Source organism: Ambystoma mexicanum, chromosome 4q (assembly GCF_040938575.1).
Source record: "Ambystoma mexicanum isolate Mex_15411 chromosome 4q, UKY_AmexF1_1, whole genome shotgun sequence".
In the NCBI taxonomy this organism is placed as follows: domain Eukaryota; kingdom Metazoa; phylum Chordata; class Amphibia; order Caudata; family Ambystomatidae; genus Ambystoma; species Ambystoma mexicanum.
The window spans coordinates 1,181,180,918-1,181,199,116 of record NC_090928.1 but is presented as its reverse complement, the minus strand read 5'-3'; the positions used below and the strand labels follow the sequence as shown (position 1 = coordinate 1,181,199,116).

The following is an 18,199-nucleotide window of genomic DNA, read 5'->3' as shown; positions in this document are numbered from 1 at the left end:
ATGCCAGTGTTGGTTACCCCAACTACAAAGAACATTTGTATCTGTTTTCCCATTCAGATGGCTCAGTGATGACAGGGGTCCTCATGCAGAAGAAGCCGGAAGGGTACAAGTCTCTGGCCTACTACAGTGGTCTCTTGGACCAAGTGATGGAGGAATACATCCCCTGTGAGCAAGCGCTTGAGGCTGCATCTTTTGCGATAGAGAAGGCAGCAGCAGTAATGATGGTCTGCCCGGTTGTTCTGTACGTGGAACACTCTCTTTTTGCTTTTTTGGAGAAATCCAAAAGCACACTCACCACGCAGAAGGCTTCAGGTTATGAGATTATACTGACAAACCCAGCGATTGAGGTAGAAAGGTGTTGTGTGGTGAACCCAGCAAGGGTCATAGCATAGCCAGTAGAGCAAGAGGATTGCATGCATGATTGTGCAGCATATATGGACAGAATGGAAGGTAACACTCAGCAAAATTCTTGGTGTGGAAGGTCTTTTCAAGATGGGGAATATGTGATGAACTAAGGTCCAACAATGGGCAACATTTTGAAAATTACTTATTCAAGGAGATCACCAACCTCCTTGGAATAAAGCATCGCCTTTGCACAGTGTACTTGCAGCAAGTGAACGGCAAGGTGGAGCATTTAAACGGCTTTCTTAAAGAATTCCTAGCAAAGCTAACAACAACTTTGTGCAAAACCTGGCTGTATTGCCTCCACTTAGCACATTTTGCTTTGCACAACTCACCCAGTGCGGATCATCATTTGACTTCACATAAAATTGTTATTGGCAGAGGATGCATGCACCTGTCCCTCCTGTACATACAATTTCAGACGCCAACACAACAGCACAAGTTTTGGGGGAAGAATTGTAAGTATATCTAGCTGAGCTCAATAAAACAATACAATACGTGTCGCACCAGGTTCAACAACCAACAAGACAGCCGGCCAAAAATACAGCATCCATAAGTGCACAAGACAAGGACACTTTTCCACAAGCAATGATCCTCTATCCAGTGATGACATTTTCATCTGCAATTTTGTGTGGAAATGGCAAGAACATAGGTTTGCAGGTTCTCACGAGGTGGTATTTGAGATGCCCACACCAGTGAACATTAAAGAAACAAGAGCATGGATCCACATTTCAGACATTCGCAGAGACAACAGTGTCACCCTCTCTCCGGAGAGGAAGAGAGGGGACAAACATAATGGGAAGTATACACCAACTGTCGCTAACATTTTTTTCTGCTATAAAACATTACAGGAGGCCCATAGAAGAAACAAAATGTGGGTCTAGGAACATTGTGGGAATGGAAGGAAATGTCAGAAAGATGTGCCACTAATAGTGATAGGATTGTTTTGTATTTTTCTGCTCTGTCTCTTTCTCTTCTGGTTTCTATTGCATAAAGAGTATGGTGGCATGCCTATAGAGAATGCAAAAAGTAGGCGCAACAGAAAAAGTATATTTAGTGAAGAAAAGTATTATACAACAATTGGGGGGGCAAGACATGGAATCCGGGAATGTTTGGTATGATGAGTTTAAACGTGTGGGATGAGAGAGGGCTAATGGCACTTGCTATATGTTCTTGCTAATCCACACATTACAGGGACACCAAAACAATTCTTACCCCAAGAGGTAACAGCAGTAGAGGAGGGGTGCTTAATGCAACTGTCTTTCTGAATGACTCGTGCGCTGTTCCATGGGCAAACGGTAGAGGTCCATTGGATAGACAAAGGGGAAGAAGTATACGCTGGTAATCATATTCAGCTAGAGAGCATGTCCACAAAAGAAGCCACAAAGCACTGTGATGAATCAGTAATGATTCCTCCCATAAATCTGGCCTGGGACACTTCTCATAGGGCCAGGGAAGGGCAGATGCTTCCTGACCACGGTTCTGGGGGTGGTGTTCTGTGGGAGAATCATGTGGGGGGAAGGGCGAAGCAGGCCAGGAAGACCGGAAACCCCCTGTTTAACTTTCCCCGTAACCCGAAACTTGTAATGGATATTTTCCAAACAGGAGAAGTCAGAAAGCCTAGTTATGTTGGTGGGGACTACAAGTCCCACAATCATATAAGTCCTGCAACGAGGAAGAGGGATGAAGAGCAATGTTGCATCATTGGTCAGGAAATTAAGCCTGATAGCCCACACCTGAGGGAAGTTGAGAGGCTTAACAGGCCTCCTCAGGTGCAGGCCATTAGAAGGAGCTGGAACTGTGGCTGGAGTGTATTCAGAAGTAGTAAACGCAGGAGGAAGAAAACACAGTGTTCGCAATCTAGGCTGAAGTGGGAAAACCGAAGGGATGCATGGATTCTGATACAGCAGATTCCAACTGCTTGTCCTGTGAGGGTCCTGTTCACCCATACTCTAATGGGCAGAGGTTGTGCAGTGGAAGGCATGAAGGAAGACTGCTTTTGCCCATGTGAACCTCGTTGCAGAGAGTGCAGCAGGAAGTAAGTTGGAGACCGTAGCCAGAAGTTGCTGGGAAACCGTGGGTCTCAGGAGCAAGAGGGGCTCCTTAATTGCATGGCTGGTCCAGAGAAGCCTTCAGTGAGGAAGAGTGTGGGTCCAAAGTGAAGCCAGAAGTCATAGAAGATCTGCAGCCTGCAAAGGAAGGAATACAGAAGCTGATGAGTTTGACCGAGCCTTCTGATTCCTTGGACAAACACTGCCGGCAACAGTATCCAGGAATATAGTCACTCATGTATGAGCAGAGGTGATGTTAAGCTAATCATTGATTATTTAACAATGGACCACTTTAAATGTAGCACTTGCATATGAGCAGACATTGGGCCGCCAGACTGTAATTATTTACCAGTGCCTGATTTCCCAGTGCCACCAGAAGATTGCAAACCCAGTCACGGAAAGTCAGGAGCCAATAAAATGTTGTTCCCTATTCTCATAGAGTCCCATGGAAGTGGGGACACAGAAGCACCAGCACCGTTGTTAACAGTGCCGGTGCTTCCGTGATGGGTCTGCCTACCGTGGCCACTGTGCCCGGCAGGGTCAGACCTGTCGGGCAAAGCGGCTCCGGCAGGCAGTCCTGTAATATGCCGATCTGAAATCAACGGTGCCGGTAAACTCACTGGCAACCTAGTTTCTGGACTGGCGGGGTCTGAATGAGGCCAATTCTCTCTTTCACTCGTACAAGGAAGAAACACGGTGCAACTCTATTGTTGAACTTAAAACCTGTGGTTGTGTGTGCCTTATAAAGATCCAAGAGGAAGAGTAACCTCTGAATCTTTACTGAAGCAGTCAAACAATTGTAACAATAGAAGCTAAAGTTTGAACTTTGTTATTACAAGTTGGAAAGAGCAAGCATTGCCTATGCCAAGAGTGAACAAGGTGGCTCCCCAAGTAAGATTGAAACCAGCCTTTCCCAGAGCCAAAGAATGGTTTAAATATTACTGTGAGCCAAATAGAACATTAGCATTGCTTGAGCTAAGAGTGTGCAAGCATTACCTGAAGTAAAGCGAGTGGTAACAAAGCTTCTGTGTGATTATCCTGGCTAGCAGAATACAAAGGGATAAAGGCAAGGTTGGGGAAGGGAAACTTGCTACTTGTAATTGCTCTTTGAAATTGATACAACCTACAATGCCAAAGCCAATAGGAAGGAGAGAGAAGTGGGTCCTAAAGGCAATTTTGGGTTGTTAGTGTTGCAGACAGACACGAGTGGCAAAGAGATTGCCCCTCTGGAAAAGAAGTATTCAGAGGAAGAGTGCCTTGCTTACTTGAAGGTATTGAAGTACCCAAGAGTAACTATTGGCATATCTGAACACTGATTAAAGTCGCAGAGTACTGAAGCTGTGGTGGTGTATTCGGTTGTCAATAGATCTAATAGTTTAGTGGCACAATTGAAGGTGGAATACTATGAGGTAGAGGAATAGTTCCTCATAGTGAACTCTTACAGAGGTTACTCCAAGTTGAGAGTTGCTAAAATGAAAGTAGAAGTGCTGTGAAGTCATTTGGACAAAGATACAAACCATAACTGCCAATCTTATAAAGAAAGATGCCAAAGCCTCTTGGCTGGGAATTACATTGATGCTATTTTGATGAATTGGAAAGTCTTTAATTTTGTCAAGAAGACACGTTTTTCTATTGTTTGAACTTTGGTTAACAGAACATTGACTTGACATTAAAGGAGCTAATAAATGAACTGAGACTGTATAACAAACCCGAATTTCCTTGTTTTCATTTTGTTGAACATTGGAGCTAAATTTACCTTGAAACCTGGGGAAGGGGAGTTCACCCAGGTTACCAAGAAAGACTGTAAATATCATTGTTGATGCTACTATGAAATTAGATATATTTTTTATGCATTTGATGTTTAAGTGTGAGGGCCATATATCATGTGTTAGAGGGTTTTCCTTTAGTTTTGATAGGCAGCGAAATCCTTGTCAGAGTATGGATAGTGGGGCATTTGATAATAATTATCATTTAATAAAACTGCTTATTCTGAGAAATCATCCAAAAGTTGTCTGCCTCACATTTCTGACCCCTCACAGCATAAAATAGTAGAATATGTCACAAAGGGGGCACGAAAATGAGAGCAATTGGTCACGACCCACGGTAGGGTGTACTGCAATAATTCTACAGGGCATGATATCCAATGGTGCCACACCAGACCCCTGATTCGGATGCAGGGTTTGGTGTTTCACGATGGCAAATGGGAACAGGGAATGGTGCCATGCTGCACAGAGGGGCTAGTGGGATTTGAAGAAGGGGTGGTGAGAAAAATAAACTACAGTTGTCCGGAAGTGTGGGATGCGCATATACATGCTTTGACTTTGATAGATGAGGATCATCAACCAGTTCATTTAAAGTCTCTTACACAATGTTCTTTGTGTTTCAGAGCAGTGGCACTACAGAAGGGGACGGCTGGCAGTGGTGGGTAAATGGTGGGCCTGTGGATCAAAAGCATATGCCCAGTTGCCTCCAGATTGGGGAGGGATCTGTGCGCTCGTCCCACTCCACAACCCTGCTTTGGTCATGCCATGAGCAGATTTGTTACCATTCAACAACCTCACTGCATTTCAGCAAAGGAAGGTGGTGAGAGAGCAAAAGGATAAGGTAGAACAAGAGAGAATCATGACGAGAAGGAAAAGAAGCAGCAACAATATATCGGAAGAATCCTTACAAAGCCTGGATGCCATTCCACATCACCTCAGGTCAATCAGCAAAGCATCTGTCTTTTTTGCCTCACTGCTACTTCCCGGGGCGGACTAATGCCAAGTGCCTGTAGATTACCAGGTATGAGGTCTACAGCTAGCAAATGCAACTGAAAAAGGATTGAATGTTTTAAGGGAGGAACTCAGTGCTCTACGCTTCGTATCACTTCAGAACAGATTCGTTTTTGACATGATGATAGCCATGGAGGGCGCGGTCTGGCACAAAATAGGGAGTAGTTGCTGCACAGCAACCTCCACTAATGCCGCCACCAATGAAAAGCTCCCTGAGACTGTCGAGCGAGACACAACATACATAAAAGAATGACAAAATAGACACATAACCCTACATCAGACAGTGGGCTGAACTCATTGTTTGCCTGGGTGCCCGAGTGGCTGGCTGCAATCTTCAAATTAGTGAATTAAACCACAAAGAATCATGGTGGATTTTCAAACTCAAATCAACCACCAGGGGCCTTAATGAAGCATTACCATCCGGCCCATACAACTAATGTGTCATGCAATGGATGGCAGCCATCTTCAGAGTGGCTACACAACAGATATGTCTGCCTCCCTTGGCGGTGAAGCTTTACATCTGACTTCATCCAACAAGGGAATTTACTCTAGCCACTGAGACCTCCCCATCCCTAATGTAGCCAGTCACTTTCCAGCCTTCTCAATACTGGGCCCCCTGTACCCAACTTAGAGCGCCATCTATGAGCACACGGCCCATTATACAACTACTTACACATTGGAAACACCAGTTTCCACTAGATTTCCATTGCAGTGTTTTGTATGTATACTTCTACTAATATCCAGACGGTATTTCTGTATTAACTCACATAGGTGCACTGTCACGACCTGTCCACCAGAGTACCAATGCAGTGTCTCTCATGTTATTGCACTAATTTCCATACTTTATCTCCGTGTTAACTCACACATGAATGCTATCGCAACCTTCCTCTCTCCACGAGCATAAGACACCAGCACATGGGTTGCCATGGGCAACGGGACGCATTAGCTAGACCGCATGTGCATGGTGTAGGGACATTATTCCTACACACATGCGCAATGCAGTTTATATATACAGCTCAGGTAGATTCACTCCCCCAGACGCAAGGAAGACAGGGGATCCAGCAAACGCTGATGACTCTACAAGTCGCTGCTGTCAATTTGACCCACGGCTTTCCACGTTCTATGCCAGACGCATCAGGTAGGCAGTCACATGCAAACATAGGACGTCTTTGTCCACGATGATAATCGAATTGCCAGATTACATTAAGACCGACGAGAGGCAGTTTACATGGTAACATGGCTGCCTCTTCTCTAGCAAGCAAACCATGAACCTGTTGCCAAATCCAAAAATAATCACCAGCTCCTCGGCTTCACAACCAGTCTTGCATAAGGAAAGACCAGGTAATACTATGTTCTGCTTATATATTTTTGTATGCAGAGGCATACATTCAGTTTGGATTGCAGCCTTTACAATTCTGTGAGCAAAATGAAATAAGAAAGTAAACGTGGGCTCCACCTTTTCAATGTTCACTCTGCGTTTAAATACCCATGTACATCTATGCAGTTAAGAGGAGTCCAACTCTAATTTACTGTATTTGTATGTTTCCCGCACAGGGAGACCTTGTTTATGGTCCAGAAGAGGCTTATCTACTCAACAGCCAAAAGGTAATTGGACACTGCACCTTGTGTGCTTTAGCTGTCCCTATAAAGAACTACCCTTTTTGTTTGTTTTACATCATGATTTAGACCTATGGTTAGGTCACCCTTCTGCCTGGTATTTTGTGACCTCAGATGAGGTTTAGAGAAAGGAGTTTGTCACTGAGCCCTCTCCAGAACAAGCAGAGCTTGTACTTTTAATGTTTTGTATGTAATGATTTGCATTGCACTATCATGGCACCCAGATATGTGAAATTATAACATGTAAGATAAGCCGTTGTTTGAATATCTTTGTTGATGCACTGTTCTAAGCACTGTTCATTGTATACTTAAACTGTATATAACAAAAGAAAGAATATCAAAAAGAAAAAGAAAAACATTTTTTCTGTAAAAAATGAGTTAAAAAGAAACAGAAGAAATAACAGATTCACTTGCTAAATAATAAATGGTACGTGAGCCTAACTAAATATAGTATTCTTCCAACTGCATGATGGTCACAACAGACATAGAGATATCCATGCCAAGACTTATATGAGAAACTAAAAGAATGTGCTTGAATGAATGTGAATATTGAAAAATATGTGGCAGGACGTCCCCCCCTGTTTCAATACTACTGAGCCCAAAGTCCTCTCGCAAACAGGCCTGTCCCTTTTGTTGCCCTTGCAATCTTCAAGATAACTGTTCCCATGCTCGTCTTGATGCACGTCGCCTTCTGTGCAGGACAGTTGATTCTAGAAAAGGGTAAATGCAGCAGGAAAAAGGTTCGGTATATAATGTCTGCAATTGATGGGGAAAAGGAGGGTAGCAATATATAGGTCGGACACCCTGGAATGAATGATGATGAAGAAGGGATGCAGGTGGTCTTTGCAGTGAAGCTGCCGAATGCGGATGTTTACGATACTTTTTGGGTAGCATGCTTCTTAGATTGGCGGGGCTGCATGGTAATAGATTTCACCTTGGAGTGTTTGAAGAAGAGCGAGGGGACATGGACAGGGTAACAAGGCTATGGGTGCCCAAAACAGTGAGCAAACAAAAGGTGGGTAAAAGAGTGTTGATTGATAGATTGATTGAAGGGGGAATGTAATGAAGGTGCTGACACAGCGCTGTCCAGGAGGCATACCTGGCATACCTGGCTGCTGTCATAATGGAAAAAGAAGGGGGCACACCATACATGGGACAGGGTATCATTGATAGTTATATCATTGATGGCTATAGTAAAGTTGCATAGGGCACACAAGCAGCCTGAGAGCCCAAAGGACCAGACTGAGGTCGGGGTGATCAAGGGGTGACATTAGAGGCTCCAGGGAGTGAGGTAGTGGCACGAGATAACTATGGCACGACATGTGGTTGTCACTGCACCATCCATGTTAGGTAAAAACCACAGGTAAGTAGCTCACATGGGTAACACAGACAGACCCTACTTGGCAAGCCACATAACAAATTGCGTGGACACTCTAAGGCAGTGGGGTGCTGGTAGAATGATTCACGCTGACCGTTCCTAGGAGACAGCAGTCACTGCAAACGGAACCAGCTGATACATAAAAGGTTGGTGAGCCGGGTTTACGGGCGCTCGCTTAGACCAGGGGAAGCTAAATACACAAGAATATTTTCAGGGAGGCATATTCACAGCATAATCAGTGGTTTCAAATCACCTGTTGGCAGGTAGGGCTGGGAAAAAGGATGTCGAATGAAGGGCAGATCTCGGAAGAGCCAATCAGAAGGTGAGTTTTGGTGTCCCTGAAAAGCAACAAGTATATTGTGTCCTGGATGATGTCTACGAGGCCCCTCATTGGTCGGATGCAGTGTGAATGTTTCCCTTTCCACCAGCTCAGGATGTCTCATGTGTTTTCTATGTGTGCTGACCAATAGCAGATAAATAAAGATAAATAAAGTTCCAGAGGTCAGCACGATTAAATTAATTCATGGGGTGGAGCGGGAAGGAATGTGGAGCAACAGGGGAGGTGATGAACAAGGGGGAAGAGTGGACTGTTTGCTCCTATCATTATCAACTAATATATGTCTAGCTATTCAGGACTGATGTTGTGCCACCAATCAGCTTTGCAGCATACCCATAAACTTCAAACACCAATGGCATCTGTTTTTCACTATGCAAATAATGTACTAACTGTATACAACATTTGTATACAAGATTTGTCCGCAGGGGGCAGTGTTGTCAGCTCTTATCAATCAGTCCTGTTCAACTCTGCTGTTTGACTTGCCCAGCTGTAATAAACATCATTACTTCTTGCTTGGTGTATTCTTCTTCTTGGATTACTTTTGGTATCTTGCTGATTCCATGCTCGTGGAGGACCCCGATACAGGATAATGGAGAAGGTGCTTGAAAATGTGAAGAATATCATCATTTTTCAAGACAATGGCGGTCATTACAACCTTGGTGCTAAGTGCACCAACTTTACCACCATGGTGTAAACTACGTTTACACCATGGTGGATGGCGGATTTACCGCCCCATTCCAAGGTGAGTGGGGCGGTAAATCCCCATTTCCCATTTTCCCTTCCCCATTCCCATTTTTGCCCCATAGGGCATAATGGGAGTGGGGAAGGCGCTAATTACGCCGCCGTAAATTACGGCGGCGTAATTAGCACCATGGCGGGTTAGCGCCATGGACTTTAACGCCTGCCAAAAGCAGGTGTTAAAGTGGGAATCCGGCGTTAAGGGTTAACGCCGTCGTTAACCCTTAACGCCGGGGTTGTAATGACCTCCAATGGGCCTAATTACAAGGTAGGAGGAAGCCATGGTGCTATTAGCACCATGCCTAACCCCTTACCCCATTCCGGGTCCGGGTTCCCGAAATAGGGACTTAACGGGTCATTCCAACCTTGGAGACCCGGTAAGTCCACATTCCGGGAACCATTCCCCATTCCCATTCGAGCCCCCATATGGCTCAATGTGAATGGGAATGGAGCTAATAATGGTACTGTAATTTGTGGTACCGTTATTAGCTCTGAAGTCCCTTAACAAGGTCCCATCTATAACGCCTGGTGAAACCAGGCGTTAAGGAAGGGACCCGCTAAAGGACCTCAGAATAGGGTGGTAAGGGATCACCAGCATCGGTGTCCTTATCGGTGCCGATAATCCCTTACCACCTACCTCGTAATGAGGCCCAATGTATTGGTCCATACTAGCTTGATTGAGGAACACAATACAATTTTGAGAGAGGTGTTGTGCAGGTTGAGAGAGGCCATGATTATGGTCCAGTGAAGCAAATGCAGAATTGGTGTACAAAATGTGGAACCTAGGTCATTGTATTTTTTACGAGGGTATTGTTCAGAAACACAGTTTATTTGAGGCGATTAGTCTTGCTCCATAATCTGGGGATAAATAGCAGTTACGTTCTTTCTTCTGGTTATCTGAGTACTATCACATATCTGTACAAAACCTTGCAGTGATATCAACGCCTCTTAAGTCTTTACTCAAAAAAGGAGTGAAATATGTATGGTCTGATGAATGCAAGTTGGTATTTGAGAAGATAAAGGAGAATATTGCTAATGCCCGTTCTCTGGGAAAATTCTGTTCCAAGGGTAAAACATACCTGACAGTGAATGCCAGTACTTTAGGTTTGGGGGCATCATTGAAACTGATGGTAAAGAGGAGGAACACATGATGGTGTTTGCTTCCAGGCCCCTAAGAGGTGCAGAAACCAATTACTCAGTTGTAGAGAGAGTGGCTAAGGCTGTGTACTGGGCAATTTTGCATTTTTTGATTTTCCACTGGGGCCAGCGTTTTGTCAGACCACAAACATTTAGTGCAAATGATGTATGGTGTGGGGTGGAGCAATGGCTCACACAGAATTCCAAAGTTGCTGTTGGGCCTGCAAGGGTATGACTTTTGTGTATGTTATTTAACTGGAAAGAAACTTAAGGTTCTGTAGCAGACCGCTTGTCGAGGTTACCAATCGGATCCTCTGTAAGAGAGGAATCGTGTAGTGGAGAAAAACTGATTGTAGCCAACATTGAACAAAGAGTGATTAATGAAGAATGCGAACGTGCAGATTCAGAAGATGCTGTTTTGAGATCGATTGTAGAATGGACAGTCATTGGATAGCCTAACAGGGATTTGTTGGAAAATAATTTTAATAATAATAACAATTTGGCATTTATATAATGGTACGAACCCTCAGGTATCTGAGCACTGCTTATTATTACCCACAGTGTGTGGTGCTCATTTATCGACCTCGGAAGGATGAAAGGCTGAGTTTGGCTTTGTCGGGATTCGAAGCTGCGTTAGCAGGCTCTGCACGGGTGGCACAGCGAGTGCTCTACTCGCTGTGCCACTTGACCAGGATGAGCCTTATTTTGAGGTCAAGGATGAATTGTCTCTAGTGGGAGCGAGGCTTAGGAGATGGGGAGAGGGACCACGTTTGTTTCTCTGGAGAGTGTCAGAGGGAAACTGGTAGATTTAGCTCACCAAGGACATTTAGGTGCAAATAGAACCAATAGAAGGTTGCGTCAGAGCTATTGGAGACCCAAAATAGATGGTTTGGTTGAAAAACAAGTATGAGATTGTGTGGAGTGTTTAATGAGTGAAAAAAGTTAACTGTTCCGTGAGACGCCCCTCATTCCTATTAAAATTATGACTCAACCATGGCAGAACGTTGCAGTGGACATTATGGCCCAATTCAAGGTTTGGGGGATGAGTATAAGTACTTGTTTATTTTAGTGGACTACCACTCTAAGTGGATGGAGTGGGAGTTTGTGAGAGAGGCTACCACAATATAATTGATTACGTTTCTTCAGAATGTGTTTTTCAGGGAAGGATTCCCTTGGGTATTGGTGACTGACCATGGTGTTCAGTTCTATTCTGAAATGATGAAGAACACTTTGGAGGAATACTCCATATCACATTTCCTACTGCATTGTATCATCCCAGGGGGAGAATGGCCATTTGGAACGTGTAAATTGATTCCTTAAAGGAGGTATTCAGTTGGCGTTTAGAGGTGGTCTACCCTAGCGGGTCATGTTAAGGCAAATGGTATGGGTATACTGTACTACTCCACATTCAGTCACAAAGGTGTCTCCTTTTGCACCTTTGAAGGGCCGTGAGCCAGTTCCAAAATTATGTCTTGGGTGGATGGGTGCAGCGGTCGCAGTATTGATAGATTGTGAGGAGATTATGAAAGTGGCAGAACAGGGCCAAGAGCATTTTAAGACGGTGTTTGACGACTGCCATAGCATGAAAGATCGAGTGTGGACTGTTGGTGATCTGGTTTTAGTGTAGAATCCCAGAGTGGGACTTAAATGTCTTGAAAGTAAATTATTGGGTCCTAAGAAGATTTCTGCAGAGAGAAATTGAGTAGTTATTGCGGACGGTGGTGAAGTGTGGTCAATGGGCAGACTGGCATCCTATAAAAAGGTGGGTGTGGGTGGTGATGTTGCCGGGAGAAGTACAAGTGGCAAGTGGTCTGGTGGCAAAGGAAAGAACTGGAGGTGCCCGCATGGTGGAAGGAGGAAGTAAGTGCTGTGGTGTCAAAGTGAGCGAGAGAGTGACGAAGGTTCCGGTTCGTTTCAAGAACCTTGTGAGATGGAAGTGATTAAACTGCTTTTATTGATTTTCAGTTATGAACACCATGTTACGGTGCTTGGATTTGGTGTTCCTATTTTTCTTTTATTTTCCCTTTTCAAATGTTTTCCTGTTATTGTTTCTCTTTTTGGTTGTCCTTCCTATTTTAAGGGGGCGGGGGACTCGTTGGGTTCCATGCACTCCCAACATTCTCACTTGGAACTATCATGCACAGAAACCGTTCATAATTGTTTTTTGTCAGTTATGCTCCTGTGATCCTAGCAGCAGGTGCTGTGCACCACAGGCTCTAATATCATACCCACTTACCCTGCAAGTGGACATCTTTTCACAACTCTGTATCACTGCACTACATTGTAGAGTGATCTGCACATTGGGAACCACCGCTGCAGAACGAATGGTTGACTTGTGTTTGTCCCCAGAAGAGAATTATTCCCAATTTTGTCTGATTTTGATTCACTTGAGCTTCATCCTAAGTGAGTGGGGGAATTTAGATGTGGACCCCATGCTTTCTGGCATGCACCCATGTGGTGACATCAAAGAAGGCCGAAACACATGTCAAAGGTCTGTGTTGTTAATCTTGCTTTGGGGTCAGGCGGGCTTTATAGGTGGTATCAGACTGATATGCAAATAGATATTCTTCTCTGCCCTGACACAGAAAGATGAAACTTGATTGATGTCTTTCCACCAACAAGACACGTTACTTTTGTTTCTGATCATTCTCACTAGAGGACTGCTTACCTTGCAGGCTTCATCAGGAAATGACACTGTGCCAAGTCTTGTATGTGCGCCTCTTTAATGTTAAATCTATGCCTATATGTGCATTTTCCTTGATTAAACCTCCGGCCTATGATGCGATTACCAGAAGAGACAGATAATGATCACACTTTATAAATGTATTAGCAGTAGACGTGGTGCCTTTGTATTGATTTTCTATTAATGTATACAGGCTGTTTCTGCGGCATTGATCCTTGATGGCTTCTGTGCATGTGCACTGTTAATACACAGAAGAAAGCGATGCAGTAACGATACTGCATGCTCATCAGGTGTGGGCGACACAGGACTATGAGAGAGCAATACGAACAGGTGAACTATATAAACTACCTGGAAGTCAGCCATGTGCCATGGTTCAAGCCATTTATATGACAGATTTGGCAATACACAAAACAATCTGCCAAACTCCGCTCACACTCCAGAACGGCACTCGAGTGCACCAAATCTGTTGGGAGATCGGGAACTGCAGTTGGGGGACCATCTGATTTTCTTCTGATGGTGGCAGATCAAGCTACCACAGGGGTCACAACAGAGGTCAATCTCATCTTAATCCAGCAAACACTGGCAGCAATAGAGAATGACTCCACGTGTTCAGGGGACCACTTAACAGCCAGTCCAATGTGTGATGAAGGAGATGAGCAGCAAATGACATCATGTCATCCCATTCCAGAAACAAAAATAAAAACGCACAACAGAAACATAAAATATGCGGCTCATTGTGTCTCTAAAAGGGGACACTCTCAAAAGTGCTTTAGCTTTCTCAACCCAGAAAAATAAAGTGCGAGAAAGAAGGGGGACCTTGAATCGTCAGGGGCAGTCTCTCCCATGGAAACTTCTTCAGATGTGTGCCTAAGAACTTGGCCTTTTACCAGCCGTTAAGGACTGGACCCGCAAAGGGACCTTGGAGGTAATTACGGTACCGCAATTTGCGGTACCGTTATTACCGGCTTCCCCATTTCCATTGAGCCCTATGGGGGCAAAAATGGGAATGGGGAAGGGCCAATGGTGAATGGGGAATTACCGCCCCGCCAACCTTGGAATGGGGCGGTAATTCCGCCATTCACCATGGCGGAATCGGTAAGGTACCGGAGTCAACCATGGCGCTAATAGCGCCATGGTTAACGCCTGGGTCGTAATCAGGCCCAATGTCTTGGTCCAAAAAGATTGACACCGACTTTAATCGTATAGCCTCTGTAGGGAATGAGGGAAAGGGTCAGCTTGAGATGAATATTTTCGCCCAATGGTTTATAATATGTACCTCTTGTTGATCCAGCGCCGTCCCAGAAATGATGTTGTGATGATTGGTCATGGATGTCGGCGGCATTGGTGCATATGAACTGTCCAATGAGTAAAGGTAATCTTTAGCTCTGTACACTTTAGTCCACTATCTTGGATTAGAAGTGGACATATTAATTTTTTGACACCACAGCCAGACTCACGAGTAGTATAAAACTATGAGATGTTTGCACTTCAGGCGATTCGGTTACTAGAGACTCCAACACTAGATGGTGTCTGCGCTTTTTTTAAATAAGGGTATAGGTGGAAACAAAGGGCAGCCCTGCGGGCGTCTGTCAGTGGGAATTAAAAAAAATCTTTTTGCCCTTCCATTGAACGAAGAGAACTACACTCTAAGGACATACTAGCAGCCAAACATTTATGGCCGCAGTCCAATATGACCAGGGCTCAACTTATACTCATCATAAAGGCCTACTGGAACGCCAAGAAGACAGAGTCCAAATCGTTCTTTGATTCACTTAACGCTCTATTAAATCACTGTATTTCAAGTATGGGGATGCCAGTATAATTTTGATGGGTGACCTAAACTGTGAGATCTCGCACTGGAAAGATAAGTGTATAGTCTCTAAGTGTCATACTGCTAAACCAAAAGTAAATAAACAGGTTCCGGAGTGGGTCGAGTTGACTACATTTAACAAACTCAATGGAAACATCAAGGGTGACATTCCGAGAATACATACATGGGAAAGGTATTTCAGTAAATTGAAACTCGACTATCTTTTCGTTTTTTGAGAGTATGTTACCCAAGCGCTATTCTTTAACATTGGGCTTCATTCCAAGTATTCCGGTCCGGAAACAACAGTGCCAGTAAACTTACCGGCACTGTTGTTTCTAGACCGGCATCCGACAGGTCCGCCTGCCAGAGCCGCTGTGCCCGACAGGTCGGACCCTGCCGGGCACAGCGGCCACAGTAGGCAGTCTGTCATGGAAGCACCGGTACTGTTAACAACGGTTTCGGTGCTTCCATGTTACCTATTCCCATACAGTCTTATGGGAATGGGGAATTATAATTTACTGGCTCCAGACTTTCTGAGTCGCTGGGGTTGCAAGCTCCCGGTGGCACTGCGAAGCCAGGTGCCGGTAAATTATTCTGAGTCCAGCGGCAACCTGCCCCCGCCAGTAGTACCGGCACGCTTACCACTGGACTTGGAATAAGGCCCACTGGCATTTTGTTCTATCAATGACCATGAAAATTACTGCTCGAGAGAAATGTGGAGACTTGCCACCACTAGTCTAATCACAGTGCCACAAAAAAATCATATTAAATGGTCTAAGCTATTTATTAACAAATACAGCACTCTCTTGAGTTCAAATTTCAACCATGAGGATGGGCCCAATTGACCCAGCCATTTATACCCAAACTTGCAGGCAACTTTAAAAGGGTACAACCGTTTCATGGAACAATACAACAATGCAAGAGAGACATGAGATACAATGTGATATAATGTAAGGATCATACATGGTGACAGTGCTCTTTAGGAAGGAGAAAGGTTGCGGACACTGTCGGGGTGATCTCCCGGGGGCCGGCAGAGCCGTCCGCTAACCTCCAGGGCTAAGGAGGCCCCAACTCCTCCCGCGTCCCAAAAGGAGTATGAGACACACACAAGAGCAAAGTGCTTACTGCTGTTTATTATAGTAACGGCAGGGATAGTTCTCTGCCCGTATGCATCCGGGGAGACGCTCTCGCTGTTAGTGGGGCTCGCAGGCCCTTTTTACTGCAGTGTGATGCGCTACTCGCATCACCTTGGAAAATCATCACAAAACCTATCGCCACTTTGGGTTGGCTCCCCGAGTGGTAGGGTTAGCATATATGCTTAAATGAAGAACTGTTAGTGGATAAGGATAGGTTAGGTGGCACACTTGGGATGTCCCTAGCACTTGTTACAATGAATTGGTTACATGGGGACCCTTGGTGATTGGCTACCCGAAATGGCGTCAGTGAGAAGCCCCTCATACTCTGATTGGTTCCCTCGTGAGCCCCCAAGCCCGGGACCATCGCTGTTCCCAGCCCGCGAGGTACCTGGCGTTTGCAACATTGTGCAACTATGTGATAGTGATGGACAATGGACAGGTCTTGCTAGTTAGTGGCTGGTGATCGTGCCTTTCCCATCGGTATAGGTGTCCAACTTGCCGCCTCGTTGTTTCAACCAGTGTCCGAGATGTGGGACCCCAGCGACTGTTTGTCTCGTGAATTTGGCACCTTGTCAATTCGGCATGGTCAAGTGTGGAGAGATCGTAGCTGGGGCACAATTATGAGCATTTGATCTGGTTTTTGGCCCATGGTGGTGCTTGGCGGCGGCAGGTGTAACCTTGGCGCTGGGAGCTCGGCATGTGGGTTGCAACATTTCGGCCTTGGCAATGGGCTCTCACTGGGACTCGTTCTGCATGGTCAGCGCATTGCTTTTTCTTCTCGGAAAGGTTTTCGTCTTAAAGGCTCCGGCCTGAGGACTCTTGTTTGTGGCCTACTTGGGCCTCGTGTCGTTTGGAGGTGATGTATAGTCCACAACATGGATGCTGAAAGGGCGACAGTGTGTCAAAAATATATATACATATGATGGTATCTCTATGGAGGTAGGGTAGCATGAAGCGCCTGCAAGCGTATACACAAGCTCTTACGGCGTCTTGCGTATCTGCGGTGCTGTAGGAGGCCTATGTGAAAAATAAAAACGATCCACGTCCGTAAGTGGGTCAGTCCGCTACGTCATAGCACTGAGTATGTTCTTCGTGTATGTCAGTGTGTGAGTGACCAGTGTGCATGGTGGCACGTGTGTTCGTGTCTGTTGTTTTAGTCGATCTGGTCCATATCGCAGGCGTTGGCTTGGCAGGGGCATGGTAATGGGCAGGCTCCTCGCGCATGCGGACCACGAACACATGGTTCCTTGTCGCCTGGTAAGGAGGTGAGCGGGTCAAACTCTTCTCTCAGGGGGTGTTTGGGCCGCAATCCTCTAGGCCAGGGTCTGGATGAGAATGGAGGAAGGGTGTTTTCCCATTTTCACACTTTAACACTGAAGAATGTAAAGCAAACATATCATAAGTAGCTAAAATACTATCGCCATAGCCTATATAATGACGATAGTCAAAGAATGCTAATATTAACTAACAAATTCATTCCCTATATGGTTTGGGAATATGTTAACAATGTAAAACTCAATAACAATCCTTTAAGTTACTCATTAGATAACATTATCTCAGAAGAACATTGGAACAACTTCCCTAAAGAGAAATTTGGACAAACTAACTCTACAAAACTAAAGTTTGATGCTGCATTTCTAGGCTCCTGCCATGGCACATTCGGCTAGCCGGACATGGCTTTGGCAATTAAAATAGTGAAACATATCCAGCCACAGGACCTGATGGTTTCCCCTTCTTGGTACTAAAAACCTACAAACTGTTATGATCAAGGATCTTGTATAAATTGTTCTGTCATATTGCATTGTGGGGCCATATTCCTGGGTCATGGAGGGCTAGTCATACGGTCCTGATATACAAGAAGGGATACTATAATAATATGGCTAATTATAAAACCATCGCTTTTCTTGACATTGCGTCATCGAAGATTTTTGCTACATTGCTTTTGGAACATCTTTCTTCCAGGGTACGGTTTATTGGTACACCTATTAAGTATGAAACATGATTCCGAAAACAATGTGACGCCACGTTAAATGGCCTGATCATCAAACCTTCAGTGTCTCCACAAACCCACTTGCACATGGCTTGTGTTGACCTCACAAGTGCGTTTGATCCTGTAGACTGTCAAATATTATGGAA

The 18,199-nt window shown here is 44.9% G+C and overlaps 1 long non-coding RNA gene across 4 annotated transcripts in view; it reads left to right on the top strand.

Moving 5' to 3' along the window:
• The window catches only part of LOC138468269 (uncharacterized), a 177,325-nt gene extending 168,255 nt beyond the window's left edge, over positions 1-9,070 (top strand). For all 4 annotated transcript variants that reach the window (XR_011268230.1, XR_011268229.1, XR_011268227.1 and 1 more), the window contains one exon: positions 4,840-9,070. This is a non-coding gene — a long non-coding RNA (uncharacterized lncRNA). The remainder of the gene's footprint in view (positions 1-4,839) is intronic.
• Positions 9,071-18,199: the final 9,129 nt, after the last annotated feature.